This window comes from Tenrec ecaudatus, chromosome 14 (assembly GCF_050624435.1).
Source record: "Tenrec ecaudatus isolate mTenEca1 chromosome 14, mTenEca1.hap1, whole genome shotgun sequence".
Classification (NCBI taxonomy): domain Eukaryota; kingdom Metazoa; phylum Chordata; class Mammalia; order Afrosoricida; family Tenrecidae; genus Tenrec; species Tenrec ecaudatus.
Genome location: NC_134543.1, coordinates 117,655,739 through 117,678,955, shown reverse-complemented (window position 1 = coordinate 117,678,955; position 23,217 = coordinate 117,655,739). Strand labels below are relative to the sequence as shown.

The window sequence follows — 23,217 nt, the reverse complement described above, 5'->3', positions numbered from 1 at the left end:
ACCAGGAGGGGAAAGGGAAGCTGGGGGCAAACAACAGAAAAGTGGGTGAACGGAGACAGCAGATGATGTAAGATATGAAAATAATAATTTATAAAATACCAAAGGCTCATGACGAGGGAGGGTGGCAGAGGGAAAAAAAAACAATGAGGAGCTGACATAAAGGGCTCAAGTAGAAGAAAACGCTTTGAAAATTATGAAGGCAACATATGTACAACTGTGCTTGAAACAATGGATGAATGTGTGGATTGTGATAAGAGCTGTAAGAGCCCCCAATAAAAGTATTTAATAATAATAAAAACCAGATAATGTGGTGAAGAAAGTTGATGGTGCCTGGCTGTTACAAGATATAGCATCTGGGGTCTTAAAGGCTTGAAGTTAAACAAGCGGCCATCTAACAGGGAAGCAACAAAGTCCACATGGATGAAGCCCATCAACCTGTGTGGTCACAGGTTGTCAGCAGGATCAGGTATGAGTCATCAGAAGACCCCAAACAACCAATTTGATGTGAACGGAAGGGTGTCAGAATGGAGACCCAAAGCCCATCTGTAGTCAATTAGACATTCCCTCACAGAAGGGTCACAAGGGAGGGATGAGCAAGCCAGAGTGCATTAGCATTGACAAAACTACAAAACATTCCTCTAGTTCTTTAATGCTTCTTCACCCCACTATCATGACCCCACTTCTACCTTACAAATACGGTTAGATCAGAGCATTTACACTGGTCCCGATAAGAGTTCTCATCACACAGACTCAAGGACACATAAACCCCTCAGGACCAATAATGAGAATAGCAACACCATGAAGGTAGGGGGAAAATGGGGGAGATAACGGGGAGAAAGGGGGAACCAATCGCAATGAACAATGTACAACTCTACCCACCCCCCCAGGGGGATGACCAACAGAAGCATGAGTGAAGGGTGACAGCATATGGTGTAACATATGAAAATTAAAATAATTTATAAATTTTCGAGGGTTTATGTGGGTGGGAGGGGGAGTGGGGAGGGGGAAAAAGCGGAGCTGATACCAAGGGCTCAAGTAGAAAGAAATGTTTTGAAAAGGATGATGGCGATGCATGCACAAATGTGCTTGACACAATTGATGTATGGAATTTTATGAGCTGTAAGAGCCCCCAATAAAATGATTAATTAATTTTTTTTAAAAAAGAAGCTGATCCCAGGGCTCAAGAGAAAGCAAATGTCTAGAAAAGAATGATGGTATTATATGCACTAATATGTCGGATACAATTGATGTATGGATTATAACAAGAGTTGCAAGAGCCCCCAATAAATGATCGAAAAAAGCTAAAAAGAAAGAAAGAAAAAGAAAAGAAAGCAAGAAATGAGGATGGACAAAGGGCTCCTTTTGGGTTTTCATATGCCAATCTGGAAATGATGCCAAGGTTCACTTACTCCTTGTACCTTTTCTGCAGTCGAATTCAAGATGTGCCAGCTCATTCTAGCTCAGTCCTAATGAAATAGAGCTGCAGCGCAATCAGGAAATCACTGTTTACTGCATTAAACATAATCACCAGTCATTCCTCGGAGGGGACTGTAAAACTACAAAAAGATTTTGTTATGCTAGAGCTTTTAAATAGGGCAACTAAATATAGTACTGTAAGGTCACTAACAGATGTGAAAAATATATTAAAATGTTCCTATGCTGGGTTATTAGAGTTTTACTTTTGGAGTTGTTATTATTTCTGCTTAATATAAATATAACAATAATAGGTACTAAACAGCATAGTTGAAAGACTGATACTTTGCTTTGGTTTATTAAAATGCTAAGCTGAGCAATTACTTATTTTTCTCATGATAATGTGTAGGTAGAAATTAGAAGTATGCTTATTTTTCAGGGAAAGATTGTGAAGATTATAAATATTTTAAAAATAATTTGCCAGGGTAGAAAAATTAATAGAACAGAATGCAGTCTATCAACAATACTCAAAGGATATGGGAAATTATTATCTGACAAAGTTGGCACATATGGCAAGATTTTTCAATGAACTGTTCAGACAAGTTATACTAAACTTAATTCTCCATGAAATAAAATTTAATCATAAAACAAATGTACAGTACTAGAAGAAAATATAGATTGATTTTTAAAAATATAATCTTAGGAGTGGGGTTGACTCTCTTAACATTATGAGAAACCAGGATTTTAGAAATTATGTAAAGGGAAATTTTAAAACTAAGTAATTAAAAAAAATCTAAGTAATTTTGACTGTAGAAAATTGGAAACATGTACATTAGAAATATACAATACAATAAAAATCAATATATTGTTAAGTATATTTTGAACTTAAATTATAAAATGTAGGGTTTTATCCAGTCTACAGAGAGCTCTCACAAGTCAATAGGGAAAATGAAGACCACCAATGGAATATGGGGAATGAAACAAAGAGACATTACATGCAAAACATACTATGAATAAAAACAAATGATCACTCGGTGCATACTTTCAAAGATGCACGTGAAAAAAGCAAGAGGATGCTATATTTTACCGGTAGACGTGAAAAATATTTAAAAGTTTGTTTAAGGGATGCCCTCTTTTTAGCAGGCTGTAGAGGTACAGAAACTCTGAAAACTTAGAAACTCAAGTTTAAATTAATTGCATCTGATAGACAATAATTTGACTACCTATACATTGAGGTATCAATTATTTACATAAAGGAAAATTTACTTTTTAGAAGTGTACTTGTGGATAAAATTTGGCCAACATAAGAAGGAGCTACAAAAAACCCATGGGAAATGGGACATAAAACATGATGGGATTTTCCCACAAACTTTTTGAAGTCCCTTTGTGTAATCACCACTGTAATAAAAATTTCCCGTTTCACCATCTCAAAAAGTGGCTTTCTGGCCTTTGAAATAAATCCCTTTCCCTCGTTCTCTGTCCCTGGAAGCCACTGTTTTCTAGTTCTACATTTTGCCTTTTCTGAGATATTATGGTCTTCTTTCACTTATCTTAAATGGGTCAGTGCATGTATTGAGAGCTATTCCTTTTTATTTCTGAACAATATTCACGCGTATGGGTGTGTCATGGTTTGTTAATCTACTCAGCATTTGATGGACATTTGAATCACTTCCAGTTTGGGCTATTATGAAATAATTTTTAATGAACACACACATATATAATTACTCATGTAGACATATGTTTTTTAAATATCTAAAAGTACCATTAAAGATGGCTTGATTTTATTTGATAAGGTATTTTCAGAGTGGCCATACCGTTTGCATTCTCGTGAGAAATGTATGAGACTTCCAGTTGCTCCATATCCTTATGAACATTTGATATTGTCAGGCTTTTGCTTTGTTTCAAATTTTAGCCTTTCTACTGATTCTTTGTGGGAGAAAGATGAGACTATCGGCTCCCTTGAAGAGTTACATTCTGGGAAACCCACGGCAGGTTTCCTTTCCGATAGGGCAATATAGTTAGAATGAACTTGACAGCAGTGAGTCAGTGAATGGGTTTGTAAGGAAGACCCTGGTGGCATCACTGTTCCGCGCTGGACAGTTAGCTGAAAGGTTGACTGTTCAAATCACCAGCAGTGCCTCTGGGGAAAAGATTTTGCTGTCTACTTCCCTAAAGATTATAGGCTCGGAAAACCCTGTGGGGCAGCTCATTGTATTCCGTGAGACAGAACTGAGTTGGCAGCACAAAGAGAAAGAAGAGTTCATGTAGTTTTAATTTGCCTTCACGGAGTGACTGGTGTTAATAATGATGACATTTTAAATTTGTTGTTGTTTGCAATTAAAACTTGCAAATGTACCATCTATTCGTTTTGTTTGCCGCACAGTCTGGTGTTGGGGTTGATGACTCTGGTGGCCAGTGGGGCCACTCTTTCAATGATGGCTTTGTGATTCTTGGAGGAAGCGTTGTGAGCAATCTCCTCACAGTAATGTAAGACTGGGTGCACATTAGCACCACTTGCAGCTCCTTGACGTTGTGGATCAGGAATGTGTGGAAGTCACTGGGCAACATGTGCTTAGTGTTCTTGTTGCTTCCATCACCAAGGTCTGGCCCTTGAATCTTCCCCACACTCTCACGGCAATGCCTCCAGACGTGCGCCTTGACATGTGACGGTGTGGATCATCATAAGCTGGGGATAAAAGTCCAAAGAATGGGAATTCCAGGCCATGTCATTGTGCTTGTGAAGAACCCAGTTATTTTTGTTGGGTTGTCTTCTATTGGACTATGAGATATAATAAATGTGCCTGTGTAAAACAGAATGAAACACTGCCCCTATCCTGAGCTGTCTTCACAATTGTCACCATAGTTGAGCCCATTGTTGAAAGCACTGTGTCAATATATAAAGGTCTTTCCCTTTTCCACTATGCTTTACTCTATAAAACATGATAACTTTCTCCAGGGATTGACTGGCTCTTCCTGATAACACACCAAAGTGGGTAAGACAAATTCTCTCTATCCTCACATCCAAGGGGAATGCTGGCTGTACTTTTTTTTAAAGGCATATTATCTTCTTCTGGCAGTCTATGAGATACACAATATTCTTCCCTAACACTATAATTCAAAACAGCAATTCTACTTTGATCTTCCTTGTTCATTGACCAGCAATCACATGCATATGAGACGAGTGAAAATACCATGGAGCAGGTCAAGAGCACCTTCATCCTGAGACGGACAGCTTTGCTTTTTAGCACTGTGAAGAGATCTTTTGCAGCAGATTTTCCCAATACAACATGTCCTTGGGTTTCTTTTTCTTTTAAAAAAACTTTTTATTGTGAATTAGGTGGTGGGGGGGTTTATATTTCAGATATACAACTTTGTATTCATCAAATTAAACTGCTTGTCAACCCCCCCAATAGCCTGTCTTGCCCCCACTTTGATTTCTCGTCTCCCTCTGGTGGAATACGATTCCCCCTTCACCAAAGCTAACCCTCGTCCACCTTCCAGTCTATTGCTTCATCTCCTCCTATTCTTTGCCCTCCCCACACGCATCCAACAACAAAGTCTATTTCTTTTAGTAACAAACCCTTTGTTTTGGTTTTTCTTTTATAACAGTGGTCTCGTACAGTATTTATTCTTTTGTGATTGATGAATTTAACCCAGCATAATGTTCTCATCCATGTCAGGAGGTGCTTCACCATCTCATCATTTAATGTTCTTAGGCTCTAGTTGTCTGTAGGTGGATAGATTATTTTTGGGGGGACTCTACGCTGTTCGATGATCTATGTGTCTACCTTTGTGCCAGGACTAGGCTGTTTTAATCACTGTGGTTGTGTAGTAGGTTTGGGGGCTGTGAGGCGAGAGCCTCCTGCTCTGTTCTTAAGGAGTTCTTTGCTTACCTGGAGTCTCTTTGTCTCCATGTAAAGTTGGTGATTTCCCTAGCCCACTTTCTTCAACGAATGTTACTGGGCTCTGGATCAAAACTGCATGACATTTATAGATTGTTTGGGGTAGTGTCCTCTGATTTCTTGACTGCTGCTCTCATACACGTTGATTTTCAATTTCAACTAAAATAAAATCCTTCACAAAGTCATCATTTTCTGTTTATTGTGATGTTGTTTATAGTAGTAGTGAGGAATTTGTTTTCTTTATTCTGAGTTTTAATTCACACTGAAAGTTGTAGTGTTTGGTCTCCATCAATAAATATTTCAAATCTTCTTCATTTTCAGTAAGCAAATATGTATCATCTGCATATTAAAGATTGTTAATAGTCTTCCTCCAATACTGAGGTCTCATTCTTCTTCACATAGCCCAGCTTCTCATATTACTTGCTTTTCATTCATATTGAATAAGCATGGTGAAAGGATATAACACTGATGCATACATTTAAAAAATTTAAACCATAGAACATTACCTCTTCTTTTAGAAGTAATTTGGCCAGTGTAGAGTTACCACATGAGCATAATTAAGTGTTCTGGAATTCTCGTTCTTTCTAGTATTATCCATAATTTGTTGTGATTTACACAGCTGAATACTTTCACATAGTCAATGAAATACAGCTAAATATTTTTTGTATTACATTATAGCCAAGATTCATCTCACTTCAGCAATGATATCCCTTGTTCTGCATCCTATTTTGAATCCAGCTAAAGTTTTGGCAGTTCTCTGTTGATGGACTGTTGCAACCATATAGAAAAATATCTTCAGCAACATTGTACGTGTGATAGTAATGCTACTGTTTGACAATGTCTTCATTCGGTTGGATCACCTTTTGGAATGGACACAAATATGAATCTCTTCCAGTTGGTGGGCCAGGTAGTCTTCCAATTTTTAAAATAGTTTTATTGGAATATAATTCACATATCACATAATCCAATAGTATAATTCACAATTCAATAGTACAATTACATTAAGAAGAACTGTGCAATCAATCATCACCATAATCATTTTAGAGCATTTTCCTCTTTCTTATACTCATTATTCCCCCCACTCAACCAGTTTCCCCTTCGATGCCCTAGGAAATTATTAATCCAATGACTGCCTTTATAGATTTACCTGTCCTGGACTTCCTACACAGAAAACATACAGAACAAAGGCAAAAGAAATACAAAATGAAACAGAGTAAAACCTCAATCAAAAATAATGCAGAAAATATTAAAAATTGGAATAAATTTAAAATGGGTCAAAAGATCAAAGGATGCAGTGTTGCATTTTAACCTAACTATATCAGCCATCATCCAGTTTACAAGACTCTGTTATAGCAAGGCTATTTCCGTCCCTGCAATGTGGACAGAGGCTAAATGCACAGGGGGATTCTGCAAAGGGACTTTGGCCATCTACTTCCATCCACAGCCAGCCAGGTGTTTAGAATTTAAGCTAGTACTGTTGCCTCCTTTGGATTTGGATTTCTTAATTTACAATCCCTGTCTTTTTTTTTTTTGGTACTGGCGGGGGGTGGGGTGTGTGTGTGTGTGTGCATAGAATGGTGAGTGCTACCAGCACTTCAGCTGTTTGTTGAAACATCTCAATTTGTATGATGTAAATTCCTGAAACTGTCTTTCAACAATGTGAAAGTGTGTCCTGAACATCTTCCTTCAATACCATGAAATCTTGATCATACGCTATCTCCTAAAATGATTTCACTAACGCTGACTAATTCCTTTTAGTACAATGACTCTATTTATTCCTTCTATCTTTTCTTAATGCTTCCCGCATCATTCCGTACTTTGCCCAGAGACCCTTTCAATACTGTAACTTGAGACTTGAATAATTTCTTCAGGACCTTCAGCTTCAGAAATGCTAAGAATCGTCTTCCATACATTTCATTATAATACTTTACTGTGTCTTCTCAAAGAGCCTGGAAGTCTCCATGGAGTTCTTTCATTTTGTGATTTCTTCCCTTTGCTATCGTCAAGAACAACTTGAATATCTTCTGACCTCTGGTTTGGTCTTTACTTCCTGTCTTATCTTTTTAAGGGCCATTTTCTTTCTTCAGGTCTGATGTCCTTGATGTCACCCATGCCTAATCTGTTCTTTGATCACTAGTGTTCAATTAGTCAAATCTATATTTGCGATGGTCTCTAAATTCCCATGGGCTATACTTTGTAGACCAGGAAAGATGTTAGGGTAATGCTTTGTCTCGGGTTGACTTGTTTTAATTTTCTTCAGTTTCAACTAGAACGAGCATAAGAAGTGATAGGTAGTCTGTACCACAGCCAGCCTCTGGCCTTACGCCATCGTCTCTTTCCACCTTTGCAGTTCATTTGATTCGTTCATTGACATCCTTGCCACCACTTGCCTGTCAGTTTGTTGTACTCTGGTCCCTTGTGTGTTGTGGGAGGCTCTGCTACCTGTGTTTCAAGCAAGGTCATCATGGTGGACAGGTTTCAGTCACGCTTACAAGGCAAAGACAGACTAAGAAAAGGACCTGGTGATGGTTGAAAGTTAACCAATTGTTTTTGGCACAGTGACTGCGTATTCCTTCTTGCTTCACACTTTATTTTGCCCATAGAATCCTTTGCTATTGTATCTGAAGCTTGAATTTTCTCTTCAGTTCTTTCAGCTTGAGATATACAGAGCATGTTCTTTCCTTTTCGTCTTTTGACTCCAGGCCGGGCACGTTTCATTGCAACGCTTTGATAGCATTGCAGTGCTATCCTTTCAACTCTTCTGTTTGTATCTTTTATGTAACCATTGCATCCATTTGTTTTAGCCACTCTATGTTCAAGAGCAAGTTTCAGTGTCTCCTCTGATATTTATTTCGGCCATTTCTGTCTATCTTTTCTAGTCAATCATCTTTAGCTTTCTTTATATATGATATTTTTATGCTATTCCACAGTTTGTCTGGTCTTCAAACATTAGTGTGCAATGTGTCCATCTATTTTTGCTATGTTCTCTAAATTCAGGTGGGATATACTAAATATTGTATTTTGGCTCTCAAGGGCTTGTTTTAATTTTCTTCAGCTTCAAGTTAAATTTGCATATGAACAATTAAAAGTCTGTCCCACAGTTGGGCCCTGGTCTTTTTTCTGGGGTGGTTGTGGTGGTGGTGGTATTGAGTTTGTCTATTGCCGTTATTTTACAGATGTAGTCAATTTGATTCCTGTGTATTCCATCTGTTAAAGTCCATGTGTACAGCCTCCATTAGTGTGGTGGAAAAAAGGGTATTTGCAATGAAGCAGTCTTAAGTCTTGCAAAATTCTATCATGAGATTACCAATTAATCTCTATCACCAAAGCCTTGTTTTCCCAACTACTGATTTTTCTTGTTTCCAGCTTCCACATTCCATTCGCTAGTAACATTTTCAGATTGATGAAGTTGGTAGAATTCTTCAATTTCTTCATTGTTGGCTTTGGTGGCGGTGGTGCATAAATTTGAGGTCAGAATTGAAAACATATGGGATAATTACACCAGATCACAAAATAGGCAATAACTAAAATATGCTACCAATCATTGTCTAGCCAAATTGACACATATTTTGGGAGATACCATTCAGTCCATAACAAATGTTATGGAAATAGATATTGGGCATCGTCTGGAATGTCTGCTTGCTTCAGGAAAGTTAATCAAAAGAAGAGAAATGAAATGCATTGGTGCACTGGATCATAACAGAGTTTAAATGATCCTTTGGCCTCTTAGTGCTGAAAAAATGCTTCCAAATTCTAAAATTATTATAAAATAACTTAATGTTAGCTATATATTTCTAGTGTGCTACATTTGTAATTCATGATATGTCTGAATGATGAATATGTTGATATATTTTCTTTTAGAACTTGAAGTATACCATTTCCATTTTAAGACAAAATGTAGGTTATACCTGTATATTTTGTCAGACACTTGAATTTCCAATCATTAAGTTGTTTCTAAGTGAAAATTTTTATGCTATGTTAAAATTTATAGTATATAATGTATAAAAATGGCCCTTTTTTTCTTTTTAAACTCTTTCCTAATACCATCCTGACTACTAAAACAAAAAGTATATTTTACAGCAAATATCACCTTATAGTTTATGACAAGTAGACATTTTGTTCAGCTCTTATTGTTCTGAAAACATTCACTCAATGTCTATAATATGTAGGTAAACTAAAACCAGATTCGCTGCCATTGAGTCAATGCTGAATGAGAGCACCCTACTGGTCAGGATAGAACGTCCCCTGCGAGTTTTGGGGACTGGAACTCTTTACTGGAGCAGGTATCGTAAGGTAAATAGCAAACAAAATTATTAGCTTCTAATTCGGTGTAATTTAACTTTGATTATGTTTTCTCCCAAAGTTAAATGACAGACATCTCCCAAAAGCTTAAAATGTATATATACATAGATTATTTTCTAGTCTTCAGTGATTTTTACTTGGAAGCTTCAAAGCATTTTTTGTGTGATTAATCACTATGTTTTAATTATGTTCAATTTTTAACAATGAAAATACATCCTGCATATCAGATATTTACATTAAGATTCATAACTAGCAAAATTACAGTTATGAAATAGCAACAAAAATAATTTTATGGTCACCATCAAATGAGGTGTGGTGTATTGAAGGGTCGTGGCATTAGGAAGGCTGAGAACCACTGCTCCAGCCTGTCTCCTTGTGTGTCTATTTCCCGGTGCATTCCTCCCTGGTCAGAGACCTTTGTGACAACTGTTTACTCCTCTCTGGGCCTCTCACTCACTGACATCCAGTTGACGCCAACTCTTAGCTACCTTATAGGACAGGGTGAAGCTACCCCTGTGGGTTTCAGAGATTGTAAACCTTTATGGGAGTAGAAAGCCCGAACTTTCTCCTGTGGAGTGGCCGGTGGTTTTAAACCAGGATCTTGGGGCTAACAACCCAATGCATAGCCACTATGCCACCAGGGCTCCACAGTGGGTTTTTCTGTCCATCGCCTGAGATTTTAAAAATATACAGTATGTGTTACTGGTCAGTGATGATTTCCAGGCAGTCTCTTTACTCTTCCTCGGGTCTGCATGCACGCACCCCCCACCCCCACACAGCGCCTCTTCAGCCTAGAACCGTCTTCCCCTGTACACCCAGTGGGGCTCACACCCATCCACTTCAGTCTTGACTCAAATATCACCTTCTCTGGAGGCACATTCATTCACTCCACTTAAAATGTAACCTCATCCCTACCTGCTGGCACACCTATTGCCCCATCCCTGCTACCTGCTACGGTGGAATGGTTATGCACTGGGCTGCTAACCACAAGCTCAGCCATTCAAAACCACCCGCCGCTCCTCAGGGCAAAGATGAGGCTTTCTATCAAAGCACTTTTATTGTTACGAGTTTAATACCATTCTGAAATAAGACTATGCTCTTATGTCTCTGAATATTACCCCTTGTATTAATAATTGAAAGTGTTGCTAGTTTTCTTCCTCTACTCTGCTTGTTAGTATTCAGCTCTCACTAACATGTCTTTGCCAAACAGAATGAATAATAAGACGGCTTTTCTATAGTTTAAATGAGTGATGCATATGCAGGAGATTATTAAAATGAGAAATAAATGCAAGCATAGAAACAATCACACACAAGTCAGACTATTGTTAAAGTACTCTCAGTCAATACGCAAGGAGGCCTGGCAGTTTGGCTGGCTTTTCCTCCACTAACAGCAGTGAAGACAGGAGAAGGGCTAGGACCTTGAAAACAGCACTGTGGGAGGCCTCCCCTGAGCAGGTTTGCAAATAATGAACACTTGACATGCAGAGCTCCTTGGCCTAACACACACACGATCAGTCCACGAAACATTCAATAACAGGGCAATTATGCAGCCTTTTAACCTTTTCAAACGCAGCTCCAATTTCAGATAAGAAAGATGTCAAATCTACATATTTTTCTTGTATGAAATTTGCATAAAGCTAAATAGTTTTATCTGCCATGAATTAATATTTATAATGAGAGAATAAAATGTTTCATTAGGAACAAGACTGGGTGCAATTTTACTGATCCACGTATTTCTTTTGTATATCCATGTCATAACTTATTTTGCATTTGTAATTTTTCACTTTATTTTAAACTACAAGTCAAAGGTACTCAGTAATTACAAGATCAGTAAGTTTTCTTGACAAAATGAAAAAAGAGTAAAATGCACTATTGACATTTAAAAATGTATGAAGCTAAACCCCTCAGCATACAGAGAAAATAAATTATGTCTAGCATGAGGATAGAGAGGGACGTTTCTCTTAGGAAGAGTTCTAGATTTTTACATGCCTCTCAAGAACTCAAGTGAATCTTGTAAAAACAGAACCAAACAAAACAAAGCCTTAGAACTAAGTGAAGTTAGCAAGGCATTAGGATACAATATCTAGCGATTAGGTTAAATGATTTGACTTACAATAACATATAAAAGATACTAAAATATTTAGGAATAAAGTTAATAAAAGAAGATAAAACCTGCACATTGAAAACTATAAATCATTGCTGAGAGAAATGAAAGACTTCAGTAAACAAAATTGTATATCACATTCACAAAGTGGAAGAGTAATTATGTTAAAATGAGAATGTTCCACAAAGTAAACAATAGCAACCAAACCCCAAACCATTGACCTGAAGCTGAGTGTTACTCAGAGCAATCCCACAGGGCTGAGGGGACCTACTCCCTAGAGTTGCCAAAGCTGTAAATCTTTACAGAGGCAGGGAGGGGGGGAAGCTTCACTCTTTTCCTAAGAAGCAGCTGGTGGGTTCAAACTGCTAAGCTTGCAGTTAGCAACCCAACCACAGCTCACTAACCAAAATAAACAATAGAGTCAATAAATTCTTATTTTTGAAGAAACTGACAAATATACTCCAAAATTTATATAAAAACAAACTAGAATAGTCAAGACCATGTTGAAAGGAAGAAGAAAACTTACACAACCAGATTTCAAACTAACTATAAACTTTCATAAATTGTGTGATGTTGAAGTCTATATATTTGTCAATGTAACAGGACAGATTCCAGACACTTATGGCTAATTGATTTTTTGACACACAACCCAAAACAATTATGTTGGAGGAAAATAGTGGTTTTTTTTTAAGTGGTGCTGGACTTCCGGCAAAATGGTGACTGAGTAACACATACTAGAGGGTCTCCGCAGAATTCACGCAGGAGAGTTACTAAGAAGGAAATTCCACACTGCTTGATCGCAGGAGGACCATCATAAAGATAAGTAGGTACAGATCCACAAGGTTTAGAGGGGCTGGAGCTTTTGGCTTACCACAGTGGAGGCAGCTAGGGTTTAACCTTAGCCCCACTATTGTCTGCCAGAGCCGGGATACTTGAGAGCCGATCCAAGGGCTTTATCTCAACACAGTCACAGTTTGCCGCTGCCTTGGTCTGTATTTAGATCCCTCCAGCCCCAAGGTCAGGGATAGAGGCTCAGCGATATTGTTACTTTTGTTTCCCTCTCTTCTCTCTTTCCCCCCAAAGTCTCAGAGGACTGTTTTTTATTTTGTTTTTCTCTTTCTCGTCCCTTCTCTCTCACACACCACTGCTGGCCTCCAGGCCACTCCCCTTAGCCTAGGGCATTTACTCCTGTCCTCTACCCAGCGGGGTGAGCTCTCCACTCTGCAGCATAACACAGGTCTGGGGAAAGCAGGCCTACCATCCTTAAGGGAAATCCCACCCACAGTCCTCCAGGGGAAATCCTGCCCAGCTTCCCGCTCTCTGCAGGGCCTATATCCCGCCCACCTTCCTCTGAAGGAAATCCCAAATATCTTCCTCTGGGGGAAATCCCACCTGCCCTCCCACTCTCTGCAGCGCTTAATATACAGCTGGGGAAATCCCACCCATCATCCTCCAAGGGGAAATCCTGCCTGTCCTCCCACTCTCTGCAGTGCTTGCCACATGGCTGGGGAAATTCCACCCAACTTCTGGGGGAAGTTCCACCTGCATGGCTGGGGAGCTCCTACCCATCCTCTGTGGTCCAATGTGACTTGAGGGAACTTCTTCCCACCTGACGTAGCACCTCACACAGTCTAAGGCATCTCAGCCAACACTATCCAGCACTCCACGCTGCTGTGGGAACCTCTGCCCAACCTCTGTGGAAATCTAGCTGAAAAGGGCAATTCTGCTCACCATCAACGGTGCTCTACACCAAATTGAGCAGACCCACCTGCCTTCTGTGGCACTCCTGTTGCAGCAGGTACCCAGGCACACCCTCTGCGGTACCAAAGCTACCAGTGGGCCACAGCATGATGGTCTTCTTATGAGATTACCCAATGTAGCACCATCCTCACGGGTCCACAACCACCAAACAGCTGACCCGAGAGGACCATCCAACTTGCCCCTCCAAATAACAGAATACTGGTTGACTACAGAAAGAGTGAAGCCACAGAAGGATAAAGTGGTAGGTCATTCCCATAGTGCAATTAGCTGCATACAGTTCAAAGAAGCATTCCTATGAGTCTCCCAGAGAGAGCCCAGTGCTCTTCAACTCTCTGGAAAATGACACCCGGCTCCTCTAAAACAACCCAATGCAAAAGCAATCAGCCCCAACAACCTCAACCAAAAAACAGGAGAACCAAAAGGCAATGGCAGAAGATGTCCTGAATGTAATGATGTGCATAGAAGAAGCAGACACTGATCTGCCACAGAAAGAAATTTTCAGAATGCTTCTTGGATTCATATAGGATATGAGGGAAACAATACAGAAAAAGGAGGAAATTATACAGGAGATAAAGAACATACACCAAAGGGAACTACAAGAACTTAGGGATATAACAAAAACCAGTACTAGACTCAGACTTCCCAATCGACTGGAGGAGGCAAAGAACCGCATCAATGACCTAGAGGGCAGACAAACAGACTTTAACAAACATGAACAAAAGTCTAATAAGATCATTAGAGAAGCTGAAGAAAACCTAAGAGCTATGTTTGATGCTACAAAGAGGAAAAACATCATAATAATTGGATTACCAGAGGAAGACACAACATAGAAGTCAACTGCAAAAAACATAGAAGTCAACTGCAAAAATAGAGAATTCTTGGAGGAAAACTCCCCCAGCTTAATGAATGAAAATCAGACAACCATTCAGGAGGCTGAAAGAACACCAGCTACACTGAATCCCACAAAGTCACCAAGGCACATAATAGTTAAACTATCCAACTTTGAGGAAAGAGAGAAATTCATGAGAGCAGCTAGGGGAAAACAATCTAAAACATATAAAGGTTCTGAAATTGGGGTGGGGGGTAGGGGGGGTAAGGAAGTGGTGTTAACAAACACAAGGACAAGGGAAAAACATGGGACCCCAAATGGTAGAGAGGGGGGAGTGGCAGGCCTGGTGGGAAATGATCAAGGGTAAGGTTGCTTAGAGAAGAGGTATACTCTAGCCCAGGTGGCGACGAAGCATGGTAGTAGGGCAGGAGGAAAGTCAAGGGAGATGGAGGAAAGAACTAGGAGTCAAAGGGCATTTATGGAGGTCTAGACAAAGACATGTACATGCAAATATATATAGGAGGAGGGGGAAATAGATCTATGTGTCTATATTTATAGGTTAAGTATTAAGGTGGCGGAAGGACCTTGGGCCTCTACTCAAACACTCCCTCAATGCATGAATACCTTCTTTTATTAAATTGGAACTCTATGATGCTCACTCTCCCGACACAAGTGCTGGAGCCAAAGTGGGTGAACAAGTAAATGTGGTGAAGAAAGCTGATGGTGCCCGGCTATCGAAAGAGATAGTGTCTGGGGTCTTAAAGGCTTGAAGGTGAACAAGCGGCCATCTAGCTCAGAAGCAAAAAAGCCCACATGGAAGAAGCACACTGGCCAGTGCGATCACGAGGTGCCAAGGGACCAGGTATAAGGCATCATGCAAAAAAATATATATGTGTGTTTGTATGTATATATATATATGTGTGTGTGTGTGTATGTGTATATGTGTGTATATGTATATATATGTGTATATGTATATATATATATATACCATATTGAATGAAGGGGGAGGTGCAGAGTGGAGACCCAAGGCCCAAGTGTCGGCCAATGGAGATCCCCTCATAGAGGGGTTTAGGAGAGGAGATGGGTTAATTAGGGTGCGAGGTAGCACCGATGAAGAACACAGCTTTCCCCCAGATCCTGGATGCTTCCTCCCCCCAACTACCATGATCCGAATTCTACCTTGCAGGGCTGGATAGGGCAGAGGCTGTACACTGGTGCATATGAGGGCTGGAGGCACAGGGAAAAAATAAAGAATATGCTCAGACCTATCAATGGACTTTATAAAGAAGAGGAGAGAGTAAAATAACATATTCCAAAAATTGAAGGGAAATAATGAAAGCCCAAGAATACTCTATCCAGCAAAATTATCTATCAAGATAGATGGAGAAGATTCTTCCCAGACAAGGAAAAACTCAAAGAATATGCTAAAAGAAACCCAGCACTCCAAAAGACTCTTGCCAACCCAGTATGAGCAGAATAGCACACACCGAGCACAAATAAGAGACCACCACATAGAACAACCCCACGCAGAGGGCAACAAAGAGAAAACAGCCCCCAAGATAGCATTGGCTTAAGGGTGAAAAGAAGTCAAGAATGAACTACACACACACATATGCACAACACACTTATAAGAAAAGCAGGTAGGAAAACACCCAATACAAAAGGTAAAAGATGACATCACAGAGTCCAACGATGGATTTAAAAACCCTGAATATCAATGGCCTGAATGCAGGCATTAAAAAGCTAAGGCTAACAGACTGGCTTGGAAAACACAGCCCATTAATCTGCTGCCTACAGGAGACACATCTCAAGATTACAGACAAAAATAGGCTGAGAATGAAAGGATAGAGAAAAACATACCAAGCAAACAGCAATTCATAAAAAGCAGGAGTTGCAATCCTAATCTCAGATAAAATCGATCTCAAAGTGCAAACAATAAAAGGAGATAAGGAAGGATACTATATGATGCTCAAGGAAAATGTAGACAAAGAACCAGTATGCATTTTAAACCTATATTCCCGAATGAGAGACCTGCTGAAATTGTCAATCAAATGCTCCAAAGAAATCACAGGCTCAATAATTATAGTAGGTGACTTAAATACACTGCTCTCTGAGAAAGTTTGATCACAGGGAAAGAAACTCAAGAAGGAGGCTAAAGACCTAAACACTACAATTAGACATGATAGATATTTATAGATCTCTCCACAACACAAATACAAAAAAATCACATTCTTTTCAAGCCAATGTGGCACATATTCGAAGATAGACCACATGCTGGGGCAATTGTCAAATCTGCGTAAATGTAAACACATTGAAATCATAGAGACTGCTCTCTCTTACCCCTGTGCAATAAGGCTGAAAATCAACAAAAGGAAGATGAAGAAAACAAGGACAAACAATAGGAGGATAACTCTCTGTTGCAAAAAAGAAAATGTATTGGCCCAGATAAGAGATGAAATTAGGAAATTTCTAGAAACCAATGAGAATGAGAACATGACGTACCAAAACTTAGGGGACACAGCAAAGGCAGTTATCAGAGGAAGTTTCATAGCGATACAGGCATAGCAACTAGAGCAGAGTCAACAAGAAAAGTCTACTAATAGCAAAAGAAAAGAATAAATATCAGGGCTGAGACAACAGACCCTAGTGAGATCAAAAGGATAATTACACAGTACTACGAAGGATTGTACTCCAATGAATTCAACAACTTGGAAGACATGGACAAATTCTTGGAAAAACAATCCCTCCCTAGACTATCCTCAATGGGTGTCAAGTATCTCAACAGACCCATAGAAATAGAGGCAATAGACAAGGTTATCAAGGGATTACCAATTAAGAAATCCCAGAAGAGGCAAGAAACAAAACACGGCCAGACATCTGAGCTCCAATGTTCATTGCAGCACAGTTCACAATTACAAAGAATTGGGACCAACTCGAATTTTCATCAACAGACAAATGGATTAAAAAAACTGTGGTACGTACATACAATGGAGTACTACAGATTCCTAAAAGCAGTGATGAATGCATGAAACACATCGCCACATGGGAAGAACCAGAGAAAATTATGCTAAGTGAAGTAAGCCAAACACAAAAGGACAAGGACAACATGTGTCCACTGAGGTAAGCTTAAAAATGCAAAAGAGGTATAGGGGGCTAAGTTACTGTATACAAACATTCCTGGGATGAGGTCCAGGTAGTATGGCAGCAACCAGACCAAATCCTGGGACACAGAGGGTAGCCAACTAAAAAGGGGGTGGGGAGACATCTGAGGTCTTAAAGGCTTGAAGATAAACAAGCAGCCATCTAGCTGAGAAGCAGCAACTCCCACATGGAAGAAGCATACCTGCCTGTGTGATCATGAGATGTTGATAGGATGAGGCATCAAAGAACAAAAAATCATATCACTGTCAATGAGGGGTGTATGGAGTGGAGACCTAAAGCCCATCTATAGGTATTTGGGCATCCCCTTACAGAAGGGTCGTGGAGGAAGAACAAGCCAGTCAGGGTGCAGTATAGCACCGATGAAACATATAATTTTCCTTTAGTTCTTTAATGCATCTTACCCCCCACTATCATGATCCATTTCTACCTTACAAATTTGGCTAGATCAGAGATGCTCACTGGTACAGATAAGAGCTGGAAACACAGGGACTCCAGGACAGATAAACCCCTCAGGACCAATAATGAGAGTAAGAATACCAGCGGGGTAAGGGTAAGGTGGAAGGAGAAAGGGGAAACTGATCACAATGATCTACATATAACTCTCTCTCTGGGGGACGGACAACAGAAAAGTAGGTAAAGGGAGACCTTGGTCAGTGTAAGACACGAAAAAATACTATAAATTATCAAGGGTTCATGAGGGAGGGAGGGTGGGGGAGACGATACCATGGGCTCAAGTAGAATGAAAATGTTTTGAAAATGATGATGGCAACAAATGTACAAATGTGCTTGACACAGTGGATAGATGAATGGATTTTGATAAGAGTTGTAAGAGCCCCAAATAAAATGATTTAAAAAATAAATTTTAAGAAATGGTGCTAAAAATATTCTAAAAGAGATAGCAATAACATAGATTCTTACTTCACATCATAACAACAACAACAACAAACCTTCAAATGAGCATATACCTAAGTATAAAACTGAACATTAGAAAACTTCTAGATAAAAACCTTAGGTTAGGCAATTAGTTATTGTATATTATATCAAAAGCACAATGAATTTTTCAAGATGCCAACCAAGAACCATATATCTGGTAAATTTGGCTTTTAAATATGAGGGAGAAGGTAAAATATCCACAGATAAGCAGAAACTAATAGAATTTGTAAAAACTAGATCCACCATACAAGAAATACTAAAGATAAGGAATTAGTGAACAACATCAGACAATAACAGGACATAAAAAATATTACAACATCATCCGTATATCAACCCAGATAAAACTTCAAAACAAAATAAATCTAAAAAAGAGAATTAAAAAAAAACTCAACTAAAGGCATCTAGAGGAATTTAAATTGTAAATAATGCCAACTTCTAGACAAAAATAGGAAAGAAAAGCTATAATTCTAGAACTTCCTTATGGAGAAGAAACCAGGGTGTTTTCAAGATATAACCAAATAAAACAAACAAACAAACAAACAAAAATCAAACTGACTGCCAATGAGGCTATTTCAACTCCTAGCAGGCTCATAGGACAGAGTAGAAGCCCCTTTGAGGCTTCTGAGATCTTATATCTTATTGGGAGCAGACAATCCCATTTTTCTCCTTTGGAGCAACTGGTAGCTTTGAACTGTTGACTTTGGGGTTACGAAGTTCAATACATAACCCACTACACCACCCGGACCTCTATGAGATCACAAAGCTTCTCGTTTTAAAGAGGGTTTAGGCAAAGTTCAGGGCAACCACAAAGAAAATTAATAAATTTACTCACTAAAATAAAGAAGAAACTCAAGAAATACAAAACAACAACAATAACTGGTAGAAAAAAATTTTTATTTATAGAAGAAATCACAGAAAATTAACAGGAACAAAGAAACCATTAACTCCCCCTCAAGAAGTCTACAAAATGAAAGTAATTAATGCATACCCATTGTTAATTACATTGAGTGTAAATGGATTCAATGCACCAATCAAGAGACAGAAAGTAGCAGACTAAATGAAAAAAAATTTTTTTTAAGACACGAACCATCATTATGTTATCTAAAAGAGACACTCCTCAGACACAAAGATATAAACAAATTTTAAAAATCAAAGTATGTGGAAAACATATAAAATAAAAAGTACTCAAAAGAGAGCAGGAGAAGCATTAATAATTTGTGATAAATTAAATGAAAATTTATTGTGAGACAGGGTATTATAGTCAATTCACCAAGAAGAACTAATAATAAACATTTATGCACCCAGTGACCAAACCAAAACCACACTTACTGCCATTGAGTTGATGCCAACTTACAGTGACTGTGTGAGACAGAGTAGAGCTTCAGAAATCGTAACTCTTTTGTCCACTCCTGCTGCAGGGAGATGGTGCGTGGGAAGTTCATTTTAAGATGCTGTCTTCTTGAGCTTCCTCCCGTGCCCTGGCGATGTGCTTCCGTTCATCTTGCTGCCGCTCTCCTCTGTGCTTATCCTCTTGCCCTCCACCCGAGGCTTCAGGTAACTGTAGCGCTTGGCTCCATAGGCCATGCTGAGGAACAAGGCAGAGTTGTAGGCCAGCTTGATTAAACAGCAAGACCTGCACGGGGACAGCATCTTGTCCCTGACCTTCGCGCTGGAAGCATAATCCGACGATGAGGCAGTAACTCTTTATGGGAGTAGAAAGTCCTCGCTTTCTCCCATAGGGAGGCTGGTGGTTTCAAGCGACTGGTTGTACAGTTAGCAGCACAATGCATAACCGCTATGCAACCAGGGTTCTTACACTGGTGACAGAACCCCAAAACACATACAACAAACTCGAATAGAACTGAAGAGAGAAGTAGACATTAGAAGAAGTAAAACACACCTTAGAGGCAAGGATGGCGAGAACTCGACTCACATTCTTTGGACATGTTGTCAGGAGAGACCAGTCCCTGAGTGAGACATCATGCTTGGTAAAATAGAGGGCCGTGAAAAAGAGGAAATCCCATGAGATGAATCGACACAGTTGCAGCAACAATGGGCTCAAAAATACGGACAACTGTGAAGATGGCAAGAAACAGGGCAGCGTTGCTCTCTGATGTACATGGGGTCACTGTAGGCTGGAACCAACTGGGTGGTGCCTAACAACAATAAGAGACTTTAACACACAACCTTAGGTGACAGGTAACTAGAAAGAAACACCAAACATGAGCTAGTTCATGGGAAAATTCCATGATCTTCTAATTCAGTTTTCTATAAACTTTTTTAACCCCGTGGCAATAAGATCTAAATAACATAATGAGACCAATTAGCTCAAAGAGACATAAACAAAACACACCACTCAACAGTCACATAGCATATATTATCCAATACGCATGGATTATTTTCCAGAATAGAATATATTCTAGGTGGCAAAACAAATCTCAATATATGAAAAAACATTAATATAGTATAGAACATCTTTTTTGACCATATGCTATACACTAAAAATCAATAACAGAAAAAGTAAGAAAAGAAATTAAGTACATAGAAACTGGAAAACACCTTATTTAAAAATCTCTGGGTCATTGTGTTATACTGGGTTCTCTAGAAAAGCAGATCAGTGCAAGGTGGGAGACTATATATACATTTAGAAAGAGGGAAAATCCATATTAAAAAATTACTCATGGGTTCCATCCGGTTCTCCCACCGCCCCCGCCGCAGGTCCTAGCAGCTCGGGCAGCGGCGGGCAGAGCGGCAGCGCCAGCAATCCAGCGTCGAGAAGGCTCTCGGTGCCGAGCGGTCCGAAGGCGTCCTGCAAGCGCCCTGCCCACAGCCACGATGCCCAAGAGGAAGGTCAGCTCGGCGGAAGGGGCGGTGAAGGAGGAGCCCAAGAGGAGATCGGCGAGATTGTCAGCAAAACCTGCGCCGGCAAAAGTGGAGATGAAGCCCAAAAAGGCACCAGGAAAGGATAAATCTTCGGACAAAAAAGTGCAAGCAAAAGGGAAGAGAGGAGCAAAGGGACGACAGGCTGAAGTAGCTGACCAAGAAGCTAAAGAAGATTCACCTGCGGAAAACGGAGAAACGAAACACGAGGAGAGTGCAGCCTCTGATGAAGCAGGAGAAAAAGAAGCCCAGTCTGATTCATGTTTGTCATGTCTCACCTAATACCAAACATTCTTAATGGCAATTTGGAGTCACTGTCATGCATTTGTATGACTTGAACATTTAAAACTTTGTTTCCTATCAGCGTGTCGATGTTGCTTCTGTCAAAGTCATGTTCTTATGGGCCACTTGGGCGCAGTCAAAGTCATATCCATTTGTATGCACATATTACTATGTCAGCAGGTCCAACTAGACAAGATCGGCTGGACAAATAATGAGAGAAGAAAACAACAGGACCAACGATCCTGGAGGGACATGAGAGCGTGGGAGGTAGGGGAAGGGAGGAGGTGTCGCCCAACACAGGGACAAGGGAACAGCGAGTGGTTCAAAATCAGAGGAGGGAGGGGAGGGGAGGAGTGGAAGGGAGTGACCAAGAGCAAGGTAACTGAGAGGAACTACTGAATCCAGAATGAAGGCTAAACATGGTAATGGGTCAGGAGGAAAGCGAAAGGAAATAGAGGAAAGGAGTAGGAGGCAAAGTGCATACAGAGAAGCCTAAATACAGACATGTACATATGTAAATATATTTATGATTATGGGGGCAATAGATTTATATGCATATATTTATAGGTTCAGTTGTAGGGTAGCAGATGGACATTGGGCCTCCTCATGCATAATCCCCCAATACAATAGCACCTCGCCCTGCTAAACAGCCATTGCAGGATACCCATCTTCCCGACATGATCACTGAAGACATACGTGTGTGTAAGCAAAGGTGGTGAAGAAAGCTGATGGTGCCCGGCTATCAAAAAGATATAGCATCTGGGGTCTTAAAGGCTTGAAGGCAAATAAGCGGCCATCTAGCTCAGAAGCAACAAAGCCCACAGAGAAGAAGCACACGGCCTAAGCGAATACAAGGTGTTGAATGGACCATGTAGCAGATACAAAGGAACAAAAACAATCATTGTGTGATCACCTTCCTCACATAATCGCTGAAGATGAAAGTGTGCATAAGCAAGTGTGGTGAAGAAGGCTGATGGTGCCCGGCTACTGAGAAATATAGCGTCTGGGGACTTAAAGGCTTGAAAGCAAACAAGCGGCCATCTAGCCCAGAAGCAACCGAGCCCACACGGAAGCAGCACACCAACATAGGTGACCGTGAAGGACAGAGGAGACCAGGTTTCCAACAACAAAGGTGGGGTGGTGGTGAGAATCACATCACCGTGAAAGAGGGGGAGTGCATGATGGGGACCCAATGCCCACCTGTAGACAGCTGGACACCCCTTCCAGAGGGGTAGTGAGGAGGAGATGGGCCACTCAGGGTTCAGTGTAGCAACAATGAAACTCAAAACCTTCCTCTAGTTCCTGAACGCTTTCTCCCCTCCCAATCATCATGACCCCAATTCTACCTTGCCTTGCGGACCTGGTTATACCAGAGGATGTACAGTGGTGCAGTGGGGATCTGGAGGCAAAGGGAATCTAGGACAGACGAACCCCTCAACACCAGCGGTGGGAGTGCCAACACCAGGAGGGAAGGGTGTGTAGAAAGGGAGAACCGATCTTGGAGATCTATGTGCAACCTCCTCTCTGGGAGATGGGCAATGGGGAGGAGGGTGAGGGGAGACGCCGGGGAGTGTAAGATAAGATATAATAATTATTTATAAACTATCAAGGGACCAGGGGTGGGATCGGGGAGGGAGGGGGATGGGGGG

The 23,217-nt window shown here is 40.2% G+C and overlaps 2 pseudogenes; one reads left to right on the top strand and one right to left on the bottom strand.

Annotated features, from left to right (window-relative positions):
* Positions 1 to 19,844: 19,844 nt before the first annotated feature.
* LOC142425402 (ATP synthase F(0) complex subunit e, mitochondrial pseudogene) lies at positions 19,845 to 20,056 on the bottom strand (annotated as a pseudogene).
* A 1,039-nt stretch (positions 20,057 to 21,095) lies between these two features.
* Positions 21,096 to 21,568, top strand: LOC142426759 (non-histone chromosomal protein HMG-14 pseudogene; annotated as a pseudogene).
* Positions 21,569 to 23,217: the final 1,649 nt, after the last annotated feature.